Genomic DNA, 19,567 nt, shown 5'->3' with positions numbered 1-19,567 from the left:
TGGAAGAAAAAAAAAATCTATCACCTACATTATAAATCTTGCCAATCAAAACAAAACATCTGAAATTGATCAAGACTCTAGATCATACTCCCAATGAACAGAAACCTGGTGGCAGTGGGTGTTAAAATATACGGCAGAAGTGAAGTTCAGTCTAAGAGAAATAATCATTATTAATTCTGGTTTCTTATGAAAATAAATTTTCTTTTTTTTTTTGGTTTTTCGAGACAGGGTTTCTCTGTGTAGCTTTGCGCCTTTCCTGGATCTCGCTCTGTAGACCAGGCTGGGCCTCGAACTCACAGAGATCCACCTGGCTCTGCCTCCCCGAGTGCTGGGATTAAAGGCGTGCGCCACCACCGCCGCCCGGCTGATGAAAATAAATTTTCAAAAGAACAAAATGGGAAAACTGAACCACAACCTATAGACTCAAGTTTTCAATCCAAGGGAACTAAGCCTCCAGAAACAGTTGGCAAGGTCTAGAGATGTTTTAGTTATTACTGGGGTGGGATATCATTAATGGTATCAGATGAAATCATATAAGGCACAAGTCAATCTTCTACCACAAAAAATTGCTAGAGCTAGGTATTGTGGCACACAACTATAAAATTAGCACTTGCAGAGCTGAGGCTGGAGGATCAAGTTTGAGACTAGCTTGGGTCACACAATGAGAATCAATCACAACAAAGAGACACTAGACACTAGAAACTTCAACTCTGGACATTTAATTATATTAAAAATTATCAGTAAAGCTAGTTTAAAACTTACACATCTGGGGCACATTAGTAAAAAAAATAAATTTCAGTCACAAGAAGAAAGTTCAAGATAGCTATTATACAACATACAGAAAATAGTCAACGGACTACTTACTTAAGTGCTCTTACCACAATTAAGTGAGGCAATACATATGCTAATTTGTTTAATTTAAAGAGTTCTCAACACATAGATATTTCAAAATGTTGTACACAACCAATTTTTTTCTGCCAATTAAAAAAATTAATTAAGCTGGGTGGTGGTGTTGCACACCTTTAATGACAGCACTCGGGAGGCAGAGACAGGCAATTCTCTGTGAGTGCAAGCCAGCCTGGTCTACTGAGTTAGTGAGTTCTAGGGCTACACAGAGAAACCCTGTCTCAAAAACAAAACAAAACAAAAACAAAACAAAACAAAACAAAACAAAACAAAACAAAACAAAACAAAACAAAACAAAACGTTACTTAAAAAAAATCATGGGAAGTATGGTGTGGTGGTGCATAGCTTTAATCTCAGCGCTAAAGAGGCAGAGGCAGGCAAATCATTGAGTTAAGGCTAGACCAGAACAGACAGGGATACACAGTGAGACCCTGTCTCCAAAAGGGAAAAAAAAAATCCCAAACAAAGACAAACAAAAAAAGTACATTTTATATCTATTTATAAAGCACCAGAAGAAAAGTTTGCTTGCTTTTATGGTTCTAGGGGTCAAATCCAGGGCCTTGTGCCTTGCTGTTTTTACTAAATTCTCCTTTAGATATCCTACTCTGTCATACTGTTTTTCCAGAAAGCTTTATTGTGTGGGCTAGGGAGATGGCTCAGTTGGTAAAGCGCCACTGAGGACATGAGTTTGATTCCCAGCACCCACATGAAAAGCTGGGCATGGCAGCTTGTACCTGTAATCACACAGTCAGGGAGGCAGACAGGAGGATCCCAGGGTTCACTGGCTAGGTGAACCAAATAGATGACTTCCAGGTGCAGTGAGAGACCCTGTCTCAAAAATAAGGTGGAAAGCAATTGAGTGCTCACTTGCTCACACCTGTGCATACTCTCGGTCTCTCTCTCTCTTTCAAACCTGGTTTTAAATTCCAGCACTCAATAAAAACTGAGGATCATGGTGCATACCTGTAAAATCAGTACTCTGGAGGTGGAGGTAAGAAGATCAAAAGTCCAAGGCCATCTTCAACTACATAACGAGCAAGGACAATCTGGGCAACATGAGACCCAAACACACCACTTTATGTTCAGATATAATGGCTGAGTGTGCAGGCCTACACTTTCATTTTGGAAGCAGAGACTGAAGAATATTTGTGAGTTTGAGGTCAGTCTGGACTATATAGTAAGTTTCAAGACAGCCAGTGCTATACTCGGAGACCATGTCTTAAAAAAAAGAAAATTTTGGCCAGGCGGTGGTGGCGCACGCCTTTAATCCCAGCACTCGGGAGGCAGAGCCAGGCGGATCTCTGTGAGTTTGAGGCCAGCCTGGGCTACCAAGTGAGTTCCAGGAAAGGCGCAAAGCTACACAGAGAAACCCTGTCTCAAAAAACCAAAAAAAAAAAAAAAAAAAAAGTTATGGGTACACTGCTTACTCTATGAGTTTGGACATGCATATATTAGGAAACCATTCCCATAATCAAAGCATTAAATATATCCAAAATGTCCCTGTATTGCTATCATCCTCTTTCTCCTCTTCATTTCGCCCCTGGTGGTAAGAACACTTATTCTTCAGGGGCTGGTGAGCTAGCTTAGTAATTAAGGGCATTGGCTGATCTTCAAGAGAATCCAGGTTCAATTCCCATTGGAAGCTAACAACCATTTCCAACTCCAGTTCCAGGGGATCCAACTATCTTCTAGCCTATAAAGGCATCATGCATTCAAGTTGTGCACAGATGCACATGCAGACAAAACAGCCATATATATAAATTAATAAGATAAAAAATGTTTAGGCATTGGTGGCGCACGCCTTTAATCCCAGCACTTGGGAGGCAGAAGCAGGTGGATCTCAGGGAGTTTGAGGCTACCATGCGAATTCCAGGACAGCCAGGACTCTTACACAGAGAAACTTTTGTCTCCAAAAAAGCAAAACAAAACAACAATAAATAATTTTTAAAAAAAATCTACCCTAACATTTTAAAGTGCACAATACTATATTATTATTAAGTGCATGTATTGTTTTTGTATAGATCTCTAGAGGTACTTAATCCATCTTATATAACTGAAATTTTATATTCATTGAGTAATAATTCCATTTCTCTCTTCCATCATATTTAATTTCTTTTAGTCTGGCCTCAAACTTCATCTTCCTGCCTCACACTTCTGAGTGCTTAGAATTAAAAGGGTCACTGTCAGTCTATGTTGGAGAGGATGGGGAGCAAAGGGAACACTCCTCCACTGTTGGTGGGAATGCAAACTTGTACAGCCACTGTGGAAATCAGTATGGCGGTTTCTTTGAATATTGGGAATCGATCTACCAAAGACCCAGCCATACCACTCTTGGACATATACCCAAGGAATGCTCAATCATACCACAAACATACATGCTCAACTATGTCCATAGCAGCATTATCTGAAATAGCCAGAATCTGGAAACAACCTAGATGCCAGTCAACTGAAGAATGGATTAAGAAAATGTGGTACATATACACAATGGAAAAACAATGACAGCATGAAATTTGCAGGCAAATGGATGGAACTAGAAAATATCATCCTGAGTAAGGTAACCCAAACCCAGAAAGACAACATGGTATGTACTCACTCATAAGTGGATACTAGACATAAAGCAAAGAACAATCAGACTGCAACCCACAGAACCAGGGAGGCTATATAGCAGGGGGGACCCTAGGATGACTGTGGCTTATAATAAGTTTTGGTTTTACTCAATTATTGGGCAAGCCTCAATCAAACATTTCAGTATTAGAATAAGAATTTATACTGTATCAAGCTGATAATAGAAAATTAATTAATTAAAAAAAAGGTCACCATGTTCTATCATAAATTTGCTCATTTTTGAGACAGGGTTTCTCTATATATCCCTAGTTGACCTGGAACTCACCATATAGACCAGGCTGGCCTCAAGTTACAGAGATCTGACTGCCTCCGCCATCATGCCTGTCTCCAGTTTCTATCTCTTAAATTTCGGGAATATCTAGGGTAAAATAATGGGCCAGTGAGATGACTCAGAGGTAAAGGTACTTGCTGTCAGTCCTAATGACCCAAGTCTGATGCCCAGGACCAATGTAGTATCTAGGAGAGAATCAACTCATACAAATTGTCCTCTGGCTTTTCCATGTCCTATGGTATACTCACACATACACACACATACACACACACACACACACACACACACACACACACACACACAGTAAAAGTTAATTTAAAAAATTTTAAGGAGTAAAATGGGGATCTGGAGAGATGGCTCCTTGGTTAGGAGTACTGTTGTTCTTCCAGAGGATCTGGGATCAGTTCCCAACACCCACATGGAGCTTGAAACTGGCTGTAACTCCAGTTCCAGGGTATCTGACTCCCTATTCTAACCTCTTTAGGCACCAAGCTTACATCTAGTATACAAACACACATGCAGGAAAAATACCCACAAACATAAAATAAATCTAAAAATAAACAACTAATAGTAAAATGAATCTGAGAATCATGTAATTTAAAGTAATACTGTTACCTAACAAAAACCACAAGTATATATAAAAGGTTATTGCTAAACAACAATTTAAAGCACTTTTTGTTCTTGCTCTAGTCTTTTGCTATTTTATTAGAGATGTACTTCATCAATTCTCTGTGCAGGCACTGTATCTGTGCTAGCATTGTGGGAAGGGAGTATATAACCTAGAGAAAGAGCCATGACCTGTTTGAGGATGAAGAGTTCAAGGTAAAGTAAGCTAAGCCTGGAGAAAGGTAATGTGACCAGGCTGAAAGTAAATGCTCATGTAAGTTAGAATTGAAGGTTATAAACCCTACCTCAGAAGGAGGAGGAAAAAGAGGACTGAGGACACAGCTCACTGTCAAGGCACCTGGTTAGCACTTATGAAGTCCTAAATTCAATCCCAGTACTGGCCTCCTTCCCACCCGAAGTAAAACATGTGTTGCACAATTTTTTAATCCCAGTCTTGGGAGGCAGGTGGATCTCTGTAAGTTTGAGGTTAGGCTGGTTCACATAGCGAGTTCTAGGCCAGCCAAAGCTACATAGAGAAATCCTGCTTCAAAACAGTAATTCCTCAAAAGCAAAAAAAAACAAAAACAAAAACAACCCAGAAAAACAAACAAACAACAACAAAAAAAAACCTACCAACACAACAAAACTTGTCTTTTCACCCAAACACTATTCTGTCACCTCCCTCCTTGTTCTGTTCCTTGTTGCTTTTCTCATTTCCTTCAGATCCAGTTCATTCATAGGACAGTAAAGTTTCCTGAGGTTCTGAGGCCATCATTTTATTATGTGTCTGCTAATAAAATAAAGCACATGATTTTGTGCTTGATAGTGTTTCAAAATAGTTGGGTATGGTGATGTACATCGTAATCCTGCTATTCAGGAGGAAGAAGCAGGAGGAGTTTGAGGTCAGCCTTGGCTATACAGCAACTTCAAGGCTAGCCTGGGCTATTTGAAAACTTATGTATCTATTTTTTTCAACTGAAGCATCATAGAAATCCATGATGGAGTAGGGAGTCTCAGAAGACAAAGGAAGCTAAGGAAACACAAGACTCAGGAAATTCATGAGATTTAATGGCTCAAGAACCTCAGAAAGTTAAAAGATTTATAAGCTCCCTCTTCAAGGTTCTATAAGTAGTGCATAATTACTGGCAGGGAGAAACTTTTCAGCAGGGCTGCCCTCAAAAGTTGGGCAAGGAACAGGAGTTCTGTGGGGGGCCTTTTGGTCACATAGGTGTCTTTGAGTAACCCATGTTCCTGTAAGTAACCCCAATAAACTCACCAATTGGTTCACAGAACTCAAACTAAGAGGATTAATTTCTATGGATTGTGGTTAGCACCATACCTAAGGTGAATGAACATATTTGTTTACTAAGGTGAATGAACATTTGTTTAAGTTACTTCAGGTAACACCATGCAACACACCCTGTCAAAAAACACAAAACAGAACTAAAGTCTATTTCCTCAAGTTTAAAATAAAAGCAAAAACTGCAAGGCCAGGCCTGAAGCAATCTCAATCAATCCATCAATCACTTGCTTGCTCGCTCACTCACTCATGTTAGTTATTTCATCAGTGGTGCTGGGGACAGAATCTAGGGCTTTCCACACTCTAGGCAAGAATACTACCCCTGACCTATACCTTCAACTTAGCAACCTTTATTTTTGGACCATTCAACAAAGCCCACCACATAAGTGGAATAAAAATAAGAATGATAAAAACCACATTCTTAGGTAGCCAGTTTGATCTGTAATGCTGTTATCTATTTTCATTACCCTTTGCTCTAAATATCTAAGAGCAAAATAATATAATGTTTAATACAAAGATCTCTTATTAGTTGTTTCACCACAGCGGAGAAAAATATAATAAAATGTTACCATAAAGGGTAGGAGTCAAAGGGATATCTGTGGGACTTTATAATTTATCTATAAATTTAACATGTCCAAACACGAGTGTGCCAGCAATCAGTAAAATCTAGTATTCTGACTGAGAAACAATAACCTCTAAGGTCTCAACAGGAACACTATAAGTCATGACTAGACAATTTTATACCTTTGTTGGTATAAAAGGTATTAAGCCTTTTCTCTTCCTTTTTTGTTTTTTATTTCAGATAATTCTGTCTCAGCTTCCATGGTATTGTAATTATCACTATGTAGAGGTTTTTCTGGCCTAGGTTTTGCTAGGTAGACCAGCTTGGCCTGGAGCTCATAGAAATCCACCAGCCTCTGCCTCCCAAGTGCTGCCTTAAAAAAAAAAAAAAAGTTTTCCAAATCACAGAAGCTCCAAAGTTAGTAACCTTGCAAACAAGAGTGATAATCGAAATGCTTGGAGTTAAGAACAAAAAAAGTCCCTATTTATGTTACAGACAGCATTAGAAAAGATAATAATTCCCACGTGGTAAATGTTTAATGGTAGCCCTGTCAGAGAACATCATCCCAGACTATTTAAATATCCCCAGTAAAAATCTAATGAAGGAGTCTCTATGGCAGCACACACATGAAATCCTACCACTTGGTAGGTGGAGAGAAGAGACCAGGAGTTAATGGTAAGCCTTGGTTACAGTGAGTTGGATGCCACTGTTTTGCTTTTTTGTTTTTAATGAAAATAAAATACAATTAAACTCACAGAGGAAATTTTTTCTTCTACAAGCGTCTCCAGCCACCCCCCCTCCTTGGGGTTTTGTAGCACATACTTTGAAGAACACAGAAAAACCAATTGTCTGTTGTGAATCTGAAAACTTCAAACATTAAATATTGCAGTAAAAAGAAAAAGAAAAAGAAATCCAATCTAAAAGAAGTCACTGAATTGTACCCAGGTAGGAAAATAACCAGAATAAAGGAATATAAATTGAAAACAATTGTACTGCCAAGAAATTGAGTTGACAGTACTCAATCAAAGGAACACATGGGACTTACAGCCATGCACATCAGAATCTACTGAAGTCTCAACGAAACAGCTTCTGTTTTTACAGAGAAACAACACATAAAGGAACAAGCAACCAATCTCTGATACTGCTTAGAAATCTCAGTGCGTCTCCTGAAGCAGAGGATTCCTCAGCCTAGCTTTCTCAGAAGTGAATCCCTCCTCTGAATCAATAACTAACCCAATAGTCTAAATCAGCCCTCTCTCCCTTACTCCTCGGGGAACTACACTCCCAACTGCCTTGCCTGTGTTAACTGTTCTAATCCATCTCCTCCCTTCTTGACTCCTGCTTTCAAATACTCAGTTCCCTATTGCTTAAATCTCTCTCCTCTCCTCTTGTTTGTGCCGACCACACCTTCCTAGGTTTTATAAAACCTCTTTTGTGGAATGATACTACTAAAAAGGGTTTACAACATTGCTTTTCATTTTCCTTGACCTAAGCTTCTTTCTTTAGCTGCTTCCTGTCCTTCCCCGTGTCTCTGAGAGCTCTTCCTTCAGCTTCTTGGAGCACACCAAGGTTCTGTAGTCACTCCTGGCACTATCCTTTTAAATCATCTCCACACTTTCAAACCTGTATCCGCAATCTGTTTCAGAGCCTAAAGGCTATCTCTCCACACAGACTACTACCTATTACTTTCTAAACTCAAAGGCACGGATAGAGAATAAAGAAAGGAAGACTGTCATCCTCAATTTATCACTAACCAAGAAAATAATTTAGTAAAACAGTTTTACTCTGGGGACTGCAGTATCACTATAAAAAGATACATTGTTTCTTTGGGGTTTGGTTTTGTTTTTCTTGGGCAATGCTTGCAATAGAATCCAGGGCCTTGTACCTCTATGAGAGGCTCTCTACCACTGAGTTGTAGTCCTATCACTACAACAGTACTCTCAGAACAGATCCCTTGTTGTATCTTCTATCACTACAGAATATCAAAATAAACTAACATTCCATCACTTGCGGGATAGAAGAGGAAGGAGGAGCTTCCTTCAGATTAAGCAAGTGAGATCTAGACAATTGGGAGTTCCCAAGTACTTTCCTGACTTCTTCACAGAGCAGACACAGAGACCTAACTCTGAGACACCTGAGATCCGTTGTGCTCCCATGCCATAACCTAACTATATATCCTCTCAGGCAGCCTGCTAGATCAAGAACATACCAAGCATACTAAAAGTCCTAAATTCGTTCTATCTCTAACATCAGAAAGGAGAGGGAAAAAAATCAGGCATAGATGAGCAGCTTTCAGATCTAAGAGGGACAAAGGCATTATACTTAGAAACAGAAAATATACCAGGCACTGGTGGCGCACACCTTTAGTCTCAGCATTCAGAAGGCAGAGGCAGGTGAATCTCTGTGAGTTCGTGTCCAGCCTGGTCTACAGAGCAAGATCCAGGACAGGCACCAAAACTACACAGAGAACCCGTCTTGAAAAACCCAAAACATACAAACAAAACCAAAAACAAACAAACAAACCAAAAGGGGGAAAAAAAGAAAAAGAAAATATAAGTGATCACCTTAAGCTAAAAAACAAAAACAAAAAAGACAAAAGAAAACTACTAAACAGGAACAGTTTAATGGTAGAACAAATGCCTAGCATGCTCAATTCCTAGCACAGCAAAGAAACAAATAAAACCTACGTTGAACAAAATTAAAAAGAAAATAGCAGGGGAGATATAGCAAAGTTAACAGTGTGTTTACCTAGCATGCACAAGGAAGGCCCTGGGTTCAATCCTCAGCAGTATATAAACTGGGAGTGATATCAAGTACCTATAATCCTAGCAATCCAAAAATGGAGGCAGGACAATCTGAAGAAATTCACGGTCACCTTCACCTACACAGGGAGTTTGAGGGAAGCTTGGGCTGTACAGATCCTGTCTTAAAAAAAAAAAAAAGTGTATTGCAACTTTTATGACAATACATTAACTTTGTTACATAAAAACACAATAAAATTTGTATGAAAAAGGTAAGGGCCAAAAGAGAAAGCTGGGCAAAGAACACAAACAGAAAATTGTGAAGCTAGGAACAGTTTGCTCAAGTCTATAATCTTCTTCCTGAAGTATAGGCAAGGGACCAGGAGTTCAAAGATACCCCGTAGTCTATCAGGCACCCTCCCCTCAAAAAAACCCAACAAAACTCCAACTGGTAGTAACAGCAAAGGATATGTATAGCTCAGTGGCAGAAGGCTTGCTCAGCATGCCTAGACCCTGGGTCCTATCCTGAGCATCCAATCAAATATACGCCTCAAACAAATGGAAGATAAAAGGGGAAAAAACTGAAACTTCATTAATAATGAAAGAAAAACAGTGTGGCAGCATCTTGGCTGTGGCTGTCTGAAAAGTTACTTTCTAATGTTTGTCATGGTGCAGTGAAACTAGTAACTGTTAATGTGAATAAAGAAAAGTATGATCTTGCCAGGCAGCGGTGGCGCACACCTTTGATCCCAGCACTCGGGAGGCAGAGGCAGTACAATCTCTGTGATTTCAAGGTCAGCCTGGTCTACAGATCGAGTTCCAGGACACCCAGAGCTACACAGAGAAACCCTGTCTCAAAAAAACAAAACAAAAACCAACCAACCAACCAAACAAACAAACAAAAAACCACTCAAAACAAAACAAAATAGGACTGAGAGGTATAGCTGAGAGCCTAGTATGTCTGATGTCCAAGGTTTGATCTCTATTACTGCAAAAACAAAGTAACAAACAAAACAGGTTGGGGACATAGCTTGTGTTGTTCACACAAGCATGAGGATCTGAGTCCAATTTCCAGACCCTATCTATGCAAAAAAGCTGGTGGAAGCATGGCCCTATTATCTCAGTACTGGGAAGGTAGAGGCAAGATCTCTAGGGCCTGCATGCCAGTCAATATAGTTAAACTGGTGAGCTCAAGATTTAGTGAGGGACCCTAACTCAAAAAGGCAGAAGACAAACAACACCGACCTCTGGCCTCTACATGCACTTGCACACACGGGTGCACATATGTACAAGGATGTGTCATATGAAAAACAAAATGACCTCTGTGGCTAAAGCTTGTAGATCGTTTTAGTAACTGATTACATCTTTCTAAAATGAGGCTCAATTACTCATGATGAATGAAGGAAGATAGGAGCACATGCCTTAGTCCCAACTACATGACAGACTGAGGCAGGAGGATCACTTGAGTTCAGGAGTTTGGAGGCAGTCTGGGCAACATAGACTTTTAAAACACAAAGCTGGGGGCTGGAGAGATGGCTCAGAGGTTAAGAGCACTAGCTGCTCTTCCAGTCCTGAGTTCGATTCCCAGGAACCATATGGTGGCTCATAACCATCTACAATGAGATCTGGTGCCCTCTTCAGGCCTGCAGGCATACATGCACACAGAACACTGTATACATAACAAATAAATAAATCTTAAAACAAAAACAAAAACAAAAAAACCCACAAAGTTGAGTATGATGGTTCAGCTTATACAACACTCAAGAGGCTGAGACAAGATCTTGAAGTTTGAAGCCAGACTGAGTTACACAGCAAGATTGTCTCTAATACACATGTAATAGAAAACCCTTCATAATGGTTGATGCTTACTGAATCAAGTTCAGACTCTCTGGCTTAGCTCCCAGCTTGTACAGTTTGTTCCCATCCTTGCTATTCATTTGACCTCATCTTTGAGCGCTCCCTGCTTGGCATCTCTACACCAGCGTCTGCTGTCTTGTTCTCTTCTAGCTCAAACATCTCCTACATCAAAATCTTTTCAACCTTGACCAGGGCAGCCTGACTTTTTTTTTTGCTTTAACTATATCTGTATCTTCCTTCAACAAACCATTAATCTTAAAGGCAAGAATTATGTCTTCTGTATTCTCGAAAGCAATAGCTACAAAACAATGTTAGGTAGACAGCAGATACCCACATATTAGTGCACTGTCGTATGAAATATAAATGGTTCTTGCACAAGGCAACTGCAGGAAGAGAAAATGGAAAAACAAAAGACTAATTACATGCTAAGTGAAAGCCTAACAACACGAATTTATTTTCTTCATTGCACTATTTATGTCCTTTTCCTCCCTCCCTTCCATTTTAAGAGACAAAGACTCACTATGTGACCCAGGGTGGCCTTGGAATTCCTAAGCAGATCAGGCTGGCATCAAATTTGCAATCCCATGCCCAGGTATTAATTTTTGACTACATAATTTTAGTAATGTATTATCATATAAGATAATACAGTAAGTGTACTTAATTACTCCTAGAGGAAACTACCCAGATGAGCATGTCATATTCATCATTGCACCATTTAGTCACTTGGAGAAAATAGTTATTGTACTTCAAATAATCTGTTATTGATAATAAGATACTAAAACTGGGTTGGGCTGGATATGGTGGCATTATTCCTTTAATTCTAGCACTCAGCAGACAGAGACAGGAAGATTAAGGAGTTCCAGGAGAGCCAGGACTACACAGAGATACTGTGAACAAAAACCAAAAATTGAGTTTCATGGTACATGTCTATGATTGTACTTGAAAGGCAGAGATAGAAGGGCTGTTGACAACTTGAAGGTCACCCTGGTCTTCATAGTGAGTTCCAGACTAGCCAGGACTATGCAGAGACCTTTGTCTCAAAACAGAAAGTAAGGCCTGTGTGGTGATGCAAGCACTTAGAAGATGAGGGCATGAGTATCAGGAGTTCAAGACTGTGTCAGGGGCTACAGAGCTGGAAGCCTATCTGAGCTTTATGAAATCCTGTCTCAAAAGCCCTACATGAACAAATAAACGAACAAATGAAGGGGGACTGGGAATAAAATATGCCCAGTGACAAAGTACCTGCCTAACATGAGGGAGTGGGGTTAACAAGACAGTTTTCATATCTCTAGGAGACAAGTTAGGGTATTTAGCAATTATCTGCCAACAGTAAGTTTTGGTTTTGTTTGTAAAACAGACTCCTGTAGATTGACTTGAACTTATGATCCTTCTGACTTAGCCTCCCAAGTAGCTCAGATTACAAGCCTGTGGTAGCAAACTAGACATAATATATAACTATGCAGACAAAAAAATAGTAGCTCCAGCTGGGTGTGGTAGTACACACCTTTAATCCCAGAGCTCATGTGGATGAGTTTGAAGCTAGCCTGGTCTACATAGCATATACCAGGCCAACTGGGGCTACATAGTGAGACCCTGTCTCAAAAATAAGAAGTGGCCCCAAGTAGTTCAATTGATCTAGTATACACTAAACAATGGGTTTGAATCCCAGCACCAAATAAACCATGCAAAGTGGCTCATTCCTACAACTTTAGCACTTGGGAAATAGAGGCAGAAAGATCACAGCTCAAAACCAGCCTGGGGCTACAAGAGAACCTATTTTAAAAACAGTAAAGGAGGGAATAGTAGCCCCAAGTTTTAATAGTTTCAAAGAAAATTTTTAAATTAACAATTAATTATCAAAGTCTAACATGAAGGTCACCCAACAAGGGTCAATATGAACCTGACATCAACAGAAGGCAGAGAACAAAGTAAATACTTTGATTTGCAACTCACTATGCAGTTCAGGCTAGTCTTGAAACTTCTGGAATCTTTCTGCCTCTTGCCTCCTGACAGTTTGGATTACACACATGCAACCTAATTTATTTTCCATATCTTTAAAAAAAAAAGATTTATTTTTATTTCTCTCTCTCTCTCTCTCTCTCTCTCTCTCTCTCTCTCTCTCTCTCTCTCTCTCTCTGTGTGTGTGTCAGAGAGGTGCTGGACCCCGGAACTGGAGTCAAAGTTGTGAGCCATATCATGTGGTCCAGTGTTCCTTTTTTAGTTTTTGTTTTTTTTCCAAGATAGGCTTTCTCAGTGAAACAGCCCTGGCAGTCCTGGAACTTGCATTGTAGCCCAAGCTGGCCTTGAACTCAGAGATCTACCTGCCTCCTCCACAAGCAATCTCAATTCTCTCTCTCTCTCTCTCTCTCTCTCTCTCTCTCTCTCTCTCTCTCTCTCTCTCTCTCTCTCTCTCTCTCTCTCTCTCTCTCTCTCTCTCTCTCCACCTCACTGTGACCTAGGCTGATTGTGATCTTCTACCTCAGCCTCCAAAGAGTGCTAGGATTACAAGTGTATGCCCCCACACCAGTTTGTAAACAAACACCAAAAGAGCACTCAGAAGGCAGAGGCAGGGGGATCTCTCTGAGTTTAAGGACAGTTTAGTCTACATATCACATTTCATGACAGCCAAGGTTACACAGTGAGTGAGTGGATTAAAACAAATGAAGGGATTGGAGAGTTGGCTAAAGCACTTGCTGCTCTTGGTTTGTGTTCCAGCAGCTACATGGCAGTTCACCATCACCGTATGTAACTTCAGTTCCAAGGGACCCAATGCCCTCTTCTGTCCTCTGTGGGTACCAAGTATGACTGTGGTACACAGACATAAACACAGAAAAAACACCCATATACATAAAATAAAATCTAAATAAATAACTAAGTAAATAGAGCCAGGCGGTGGCACACGCCTTTAATCCCAGCACTTGGGGGCAGAGCCAGTATAATCTCTTAAATTTGAGGCCAGCCTGATCTACATAGTGAATCCCAGGACAGCCAGAGTCACATAGTGAGACCTTGTCTCTCAAAAAAAAAAACAAACAAAACAAAAAAAATAATAAAGACCCCCCCCAAAAAAGAATTTCAAGAACTGCTTAAAGCTACAATTTCTCTCTCTCTCTTACAAGACTTATTTGTAGTTTATGTGTATGAGTATTTTGCCTGCACAGATGTATGTATGTGCACCACTTGTGTGCTTGGTGCCCAGGGAGGACAGAAGAGGGAGTCAGAATCTCTTAGAACTGGATTTACCTCTATTTGTAAGCTGCCATGTGAATGCTGGGAATAGAAGCTCTGTCTCCCACAAGAGCAGCAAGTGCTCAACTGCTGAGCCTTCTTTCCAGCCCCCAAAAACTAGAAATCCACTTCACCCCTAACCTCATGATGGTAGTGGTGGTGGTCCTGAATACTGAACCTAGGGCCCTGTAGATGCTAAGCAAGTGCTTAACAGAAACCCAATGCTAGAGTGTAAAGCATGTGCTAGGCCTCTGGTTCATTCCTCAGCACCACAAAAAAACAAAAAACTCAAATTTACTATTATAATCTGGTTTCAAAGGCTCTTTATTAAGAGTAGCCTATTTGTTATACTTACTAAAACATTTGCACAGAGAAAAGAAAAGGTTAATAGGGTAGTCAACATTATTGTCACTATCAATGGGAGGCTGGTTCTTGAGCAACATTCTCTACAACAACACTAAGGGTAAAGCTAACACCTTGCTTTTCCTTATTTTCCTAATAGTGACTGTGCCAAGAATCACCACAGCCTCCCTTAACCCTGAGAAGCAGCTCAGTCTGTCTTTGGAACAGTCCTACAAGCTTTTATCAGTTAGAATATTAAAGAAAGTTAGGAGGTGGTGGCATATGCCTTTAATCCCAGCACATGGGAGGCAGAGACAGGTGGACATCCTTGAGTTTGAGGCCAGCCTAGTCTATAGAGTGAGTTCCAGGACAGCCACGACTATTACACAGAGAAACCCTGTCTCAAAACACACACACACACACACACACACACACACACAGAAATATTAAAGAAAGCTGACTCTGTGATAAGCTTATCACTAATAATTACACAAGAGGAATAAATCTCACACACACACAGTAGGATTTATACAGAGCTAACAGGTAAGTTTCTATGTTTGGTGGGGCAACCAGGAGCAGTGGTGCTCACATACACTTTTTTTTGTATCAGAATCACCTGGAGAACTTAAAAAAAAAAAAAATAGAGATTTTGATTCAACGTGAGATGGACAAACCTTATATCCTAAGGGCCCCCATGTCACCAGGCATGACAGCCCATGTTTTTGGGTTTTTTGTTGTTGTTGTTGTTTTGTTTTTTGAGACAGGGTTTCTCTGTAGCTTTGGAGCCTGTCCTGGACTAGCTCTGTAGACCAGGCTGGCCTCGAACTCACAGAGATCCACCTGCCTCTGCCTCCTGAGTGCTGGGATTAAAGGTGTGCTCCACCACCACCCGGGACAGCCCATGTTTATAATCTAAGCACTCAAGGAAATGGAGATTGGCCTCTTTGATAGTCAGACTCCATTCCCAGCATCCTAGAAAAGGAACAGCTGACTTAAGACTGTAGTCATAGCTCATACAGAATCTGTGTTTCATGATCTCAAAGTTGATCTAAAATGTAACACTTTAAATATAGGTTTATTGTTTCCTAATGTGATGTCTGCCCTGCCCCCAAACCCCTTTTGAGACAAGGCTTCACACTGGCCTCAAACTCATTGGAATCCTCTTGCCTTCAATTCTGGAGTGCTAAGAATATAAGTGTGAGCTACAATATCTGGCTTGTTCACTTTTTAGATAAAATCTGCAAAGCTGCTAGGCATGGTGGTACTTGACTTTAATCCCACCACTCAAGAGGCAGAAGCAGGTGAGGTCTCTCTGAGTTCAAGGATTACATAGAGAGACCCTATCTTAAAAAACACAAAAAAAATCTGTAAAGTCATCTCAAACTAATCATATCTCACAGAGGTAAGTCTTCAAGTTTCATCTCTATCCTTGAGTACCACCAATACTGAAAGATAACTTTTTTAGGAGAGAAAGGCAAGCTCATAGTTTTGTAATAATAATGCATCTCCTCAGTATGTGATCAAATTGTACTACCACAATGGCTACTGGATAGAACCAATACCATTTCTAATTGGTTAGGAGGGTTCCTATAAGGTTAACAAGTCAGAAATCTCACAGCGTATATTCAACATACTTATACCTCATAGCATAATGGTAAGAATAAATAGCAACATAATGCTCTTAACACAGATCAAGAGTTGGGAACAATCCCCAATATTCTCAGCGAGTATAACAGTGTCATAGAATAGAATATAGACAATAAAAGAATGAACAGAAAAATCTGAAAAGCAAAGACACACGTATACTATGTAATACTCATAGAAATTTAAAGAACAAAGGAATATTAGATTTCTAAAACAACTTGTCAAACAGGTCACTTTTTAGAAATACTGTGTTCTGTTTAGGAGCACCAAAGAAGTTTCTCGGTATTGTATAGAGACTAACAATGGACATCCAGTAATGAAACCTGACCCTAAAAGTAGTAGCCAATGCTATATATCTATGGAGAAGGTCATACATGTACATGAAAATCCAGGGATCCAGCCAAATGCAAGGAATGTGGATACAAAATAATGTTAGAACTGTGTGGGAGGCCAGCTGGGAGATGGGCTCCCACATTTTACCTCAGGAATGAGGGATAAGAGATTTAGATAGAAGGATAAAGGGAGAGAAACAGAAACACAGATAGCCTTGGGAGGGTCTAGGTTCTTATCCACCAGCTCCTTCTGTCTCTTCTAAAGGGATATTTATAGGAATGCCAAGGAGTACAGCAAAAGACCTCCTCTCAGCACAGGCAAGTGCAGACCCTTTCCAATCACCTAGTAACCATGCACGAGGTCAAGCAATAGTCTTAATGCAGCTCTGCTGGGTAAAGCAAGCTCAGATCTCACTAGGAAACCTTTGTGGGCCTCCACAGAACTGGAGTTACAGATGGCTATGAGCCACCAGATGGGTGCTAGGAATCCAATCCTGGTCCTCTGCAAGAGCAGCAAGCACTGAGATAGCTCTCTAGCTCCATGACAAGTTTTCCCCAGTACTGGGAATTAAACCTGCCTCACACACACTAGGAAAGAGTTCTGCCACAATGCTATATTCTCAACCCTCAAAAATCAATATAAAGTGTTAAATAAAGGTCTAAGCTGGAGCTGGTGAGACGGTTCAGGGCATAAAAACACTTGCAACCAAACCTAATGGCCTGCATTTGATCCCCAGAATTTACTTGGTAGAGAGAATTGACTCATCCAAGTTGTCCTCTGACCTTCCATATGCATAAGAGCACAAGCATGTATATTCCTGTATATGTGTGCATGCATGCTGCATGAGTTAATGGCAGCTAGGCATGGTGGTGTATGCTTAGGTGGTATATGGCTAGGATTCCAGCACATGGGAGGCTGAGGCAGAATTGTTTCGTTTGGTCTACAAAGCCAGAGTCGGTCTCAATAAGCCAGCAACAAAAGTATCACTTCTCTCAAATGTTTCTACTGTGATGCCCATAAAAAACACTTTCCTAGGTCTGGAGAGATAAGCAGTGGCTTCTCTTCCAGAGGACCCAAGTTCAATTCCCAGTACCCACATGGCAGCTCACAACTGTAACTCCAGTTCCTGAGGATTCAACACCTTCACACAGATATATAAACAGACATCACATGCAGGCAAAACACCAATATATATGAAATAAAAAAACAAAAACAAAACAAACCACTTCCCACCAAAGGTACTCATAACTCATTTTGTTGAAGACTTTATTTTTCAGAACAGTAATACAGCTTGCATTCTACTTGAAAAAAATCTGACTTGGCCGGCGGTGGTAGCACACACTTTTATTTAATCCCAGTGCTGGGGAGGCGGAGGCAGGAGGATCAATGTGAGTTCAAGGCTAGCCTGGTCTACAAAGCAGATGCCAGGACAACTAGCATCTGTATAACAACTGTTACACAGAGAAACCCTGTCTCAAAAAACCACAATTAAATTTAATTAAATTTAAAAAAATGTTGACTTATTTAAATATAAATTTTGTTTTGAGACAGGGTCTCAATAAGTAGCCTTGGCTGGCTTGGAACTTTTCATGTAGATCAGGCTAGCCCAGAACTCAGAGATTTGCCTGCCTCTGCCTCTCTAGAACTGGGATTAAAGGCATACACCACCACACTTAGCAAATCTAACAATTTTCTAAAGTTACTTCTAGCTAAATTATTTAACTTGCTATACCCTAAATTAGCATAATTTAAGCTCTAGGAAATGGTCATTTTTATGTTTGGCTTCAAGTACCATAAAATTATATCACCTTGTACTTTGAAGGCATTCATATCCAAATTTGAAAATAGGGATCTAATACAGTTAAGTCAACTAATAACACGTAAAAATAAGCAACATGATCCTATCCCATTCCCTCAAACAGTTCTTCAAATCAGTATTGCCTCTCCTTTCAGCAGCTTATTAGTATGGGATCAGTATCAATCACCATTCCTTAAAGAACCTGCAGGGCATAATTTATGGAGCAGAATACTACTATACAGACCTTGCCTTCCTATTTAAAAACAGGCTTGCAGAATTGACCTTTCATTCCTAGTCCCTTCTCTGTTCCAGACAAGGCTTATAAGAAAAACTCTAGTAACCACTTAGATAATACACTCAAATTCAATTTACTTAAGAGTAGCATTTGAAGTCTCCGTTTTTAAGGTGGGTGAGATGGCAGAGCGGGTAAAGGGGCTTGCCAACAAGCCTGACGAACTGAATTCAACCCCTGGAGCCCTACAGTGATGATGCCCAAAACCTGTCCTCTAACCTCCACACAAGTTGTAGCAGACTCCCACTGACACTGACACACACACAATAAATAAATGTAATTAAAAAAAAAAAAAGAACTTCCAACTCTTAATTCCTTTTTACTATTACACAAATGTAATTATTTTACATTTTCCCCCAGGGGTAAAAAAGATGCTTTTGTTAGCATGAAAGGAAGTAATTTAATCTCAAATCCTACTTAGTTATTTAGAAATCTCAAAGCAGAACAGACCCCAATATTTATAAGGTCTTTTCTAAGTACCCATGCAAAAAGCATAGATTAACAAAAATTGATAATGACTATCACACTACAAGGCAAACACGGGCCAGTTAGACTAACTCCAATTAAGAAAAATTTTATCCCAGACACTGGATTCTCCAAAAAAATCACATCTGTTACATATCAAATTCATAAAACTATAAACTGTCATTTACCATTTCACATCATCTCCTACTGGTCAAAATATATAACCCGAAAGTTTCTACAGAAAAACATAGTTATCTGCCCTGTCAACCACCTAGTATATAGCACTACAGTTTCATACCCAGGATAATATAGCTTACATGCTCTCAATTACCCAATGTGCTATATCTCCTATGCTGAAAATTACCTAGAAAATCCTCTAGACCCAAGAGGGTGGCATCACCTCATACTCTTTCTTTCCCCTGGTACTGGGGAGTGAATCTTGGCTTTAACATTACACCTTTTAGGCTCCTGAGTGCTGGCTGGGATTACAGGCAGATGCCACCATGCCTATCTTTTTAGGTTTTTATCTTCCCCAGGGTGTCCTTCAACTTGTGATTCTACCTATGCTGGAGAAGCAGGAACCACAGGCCTGCACCA

The 19,567-nt window shown here is 40.0% G+C and overlaps 1 protein-coding gene across 2 annotated transcripts in view; it reads right to left on the bottom strand.

The window, feature by feature from the left end:
• The window catches only part of Ctcf (CCCTC-binding factor), a 47,534-nt gene that overhangs the window by 20,597 nt on the left and 7,370 nt on the right, over positions 1-19,567 (bottom strand). The gene's annotated exons all lie outside the window — the stretch shown is intronic.

This window comes from Peromyscus leucopus, chromosome 5, assembly GCF_004664715.2.
Source record: "Peromyscus leucopus breed LL Stock chromosome 5, UCI_PerLeu_2.1, whole genome shotgun sequence".
In the NCBI taxonomy this organism is placed as follows: domain Eukaryota; kingdom Metazoa; phylum Chordata; class Mammalia; order Rodentia; family Cricetidae; genus Peromyscus; species Peromyscus leucopus.
This window is presented reverse-complemented; position numbering and strand designations above follow the sequence as displayed.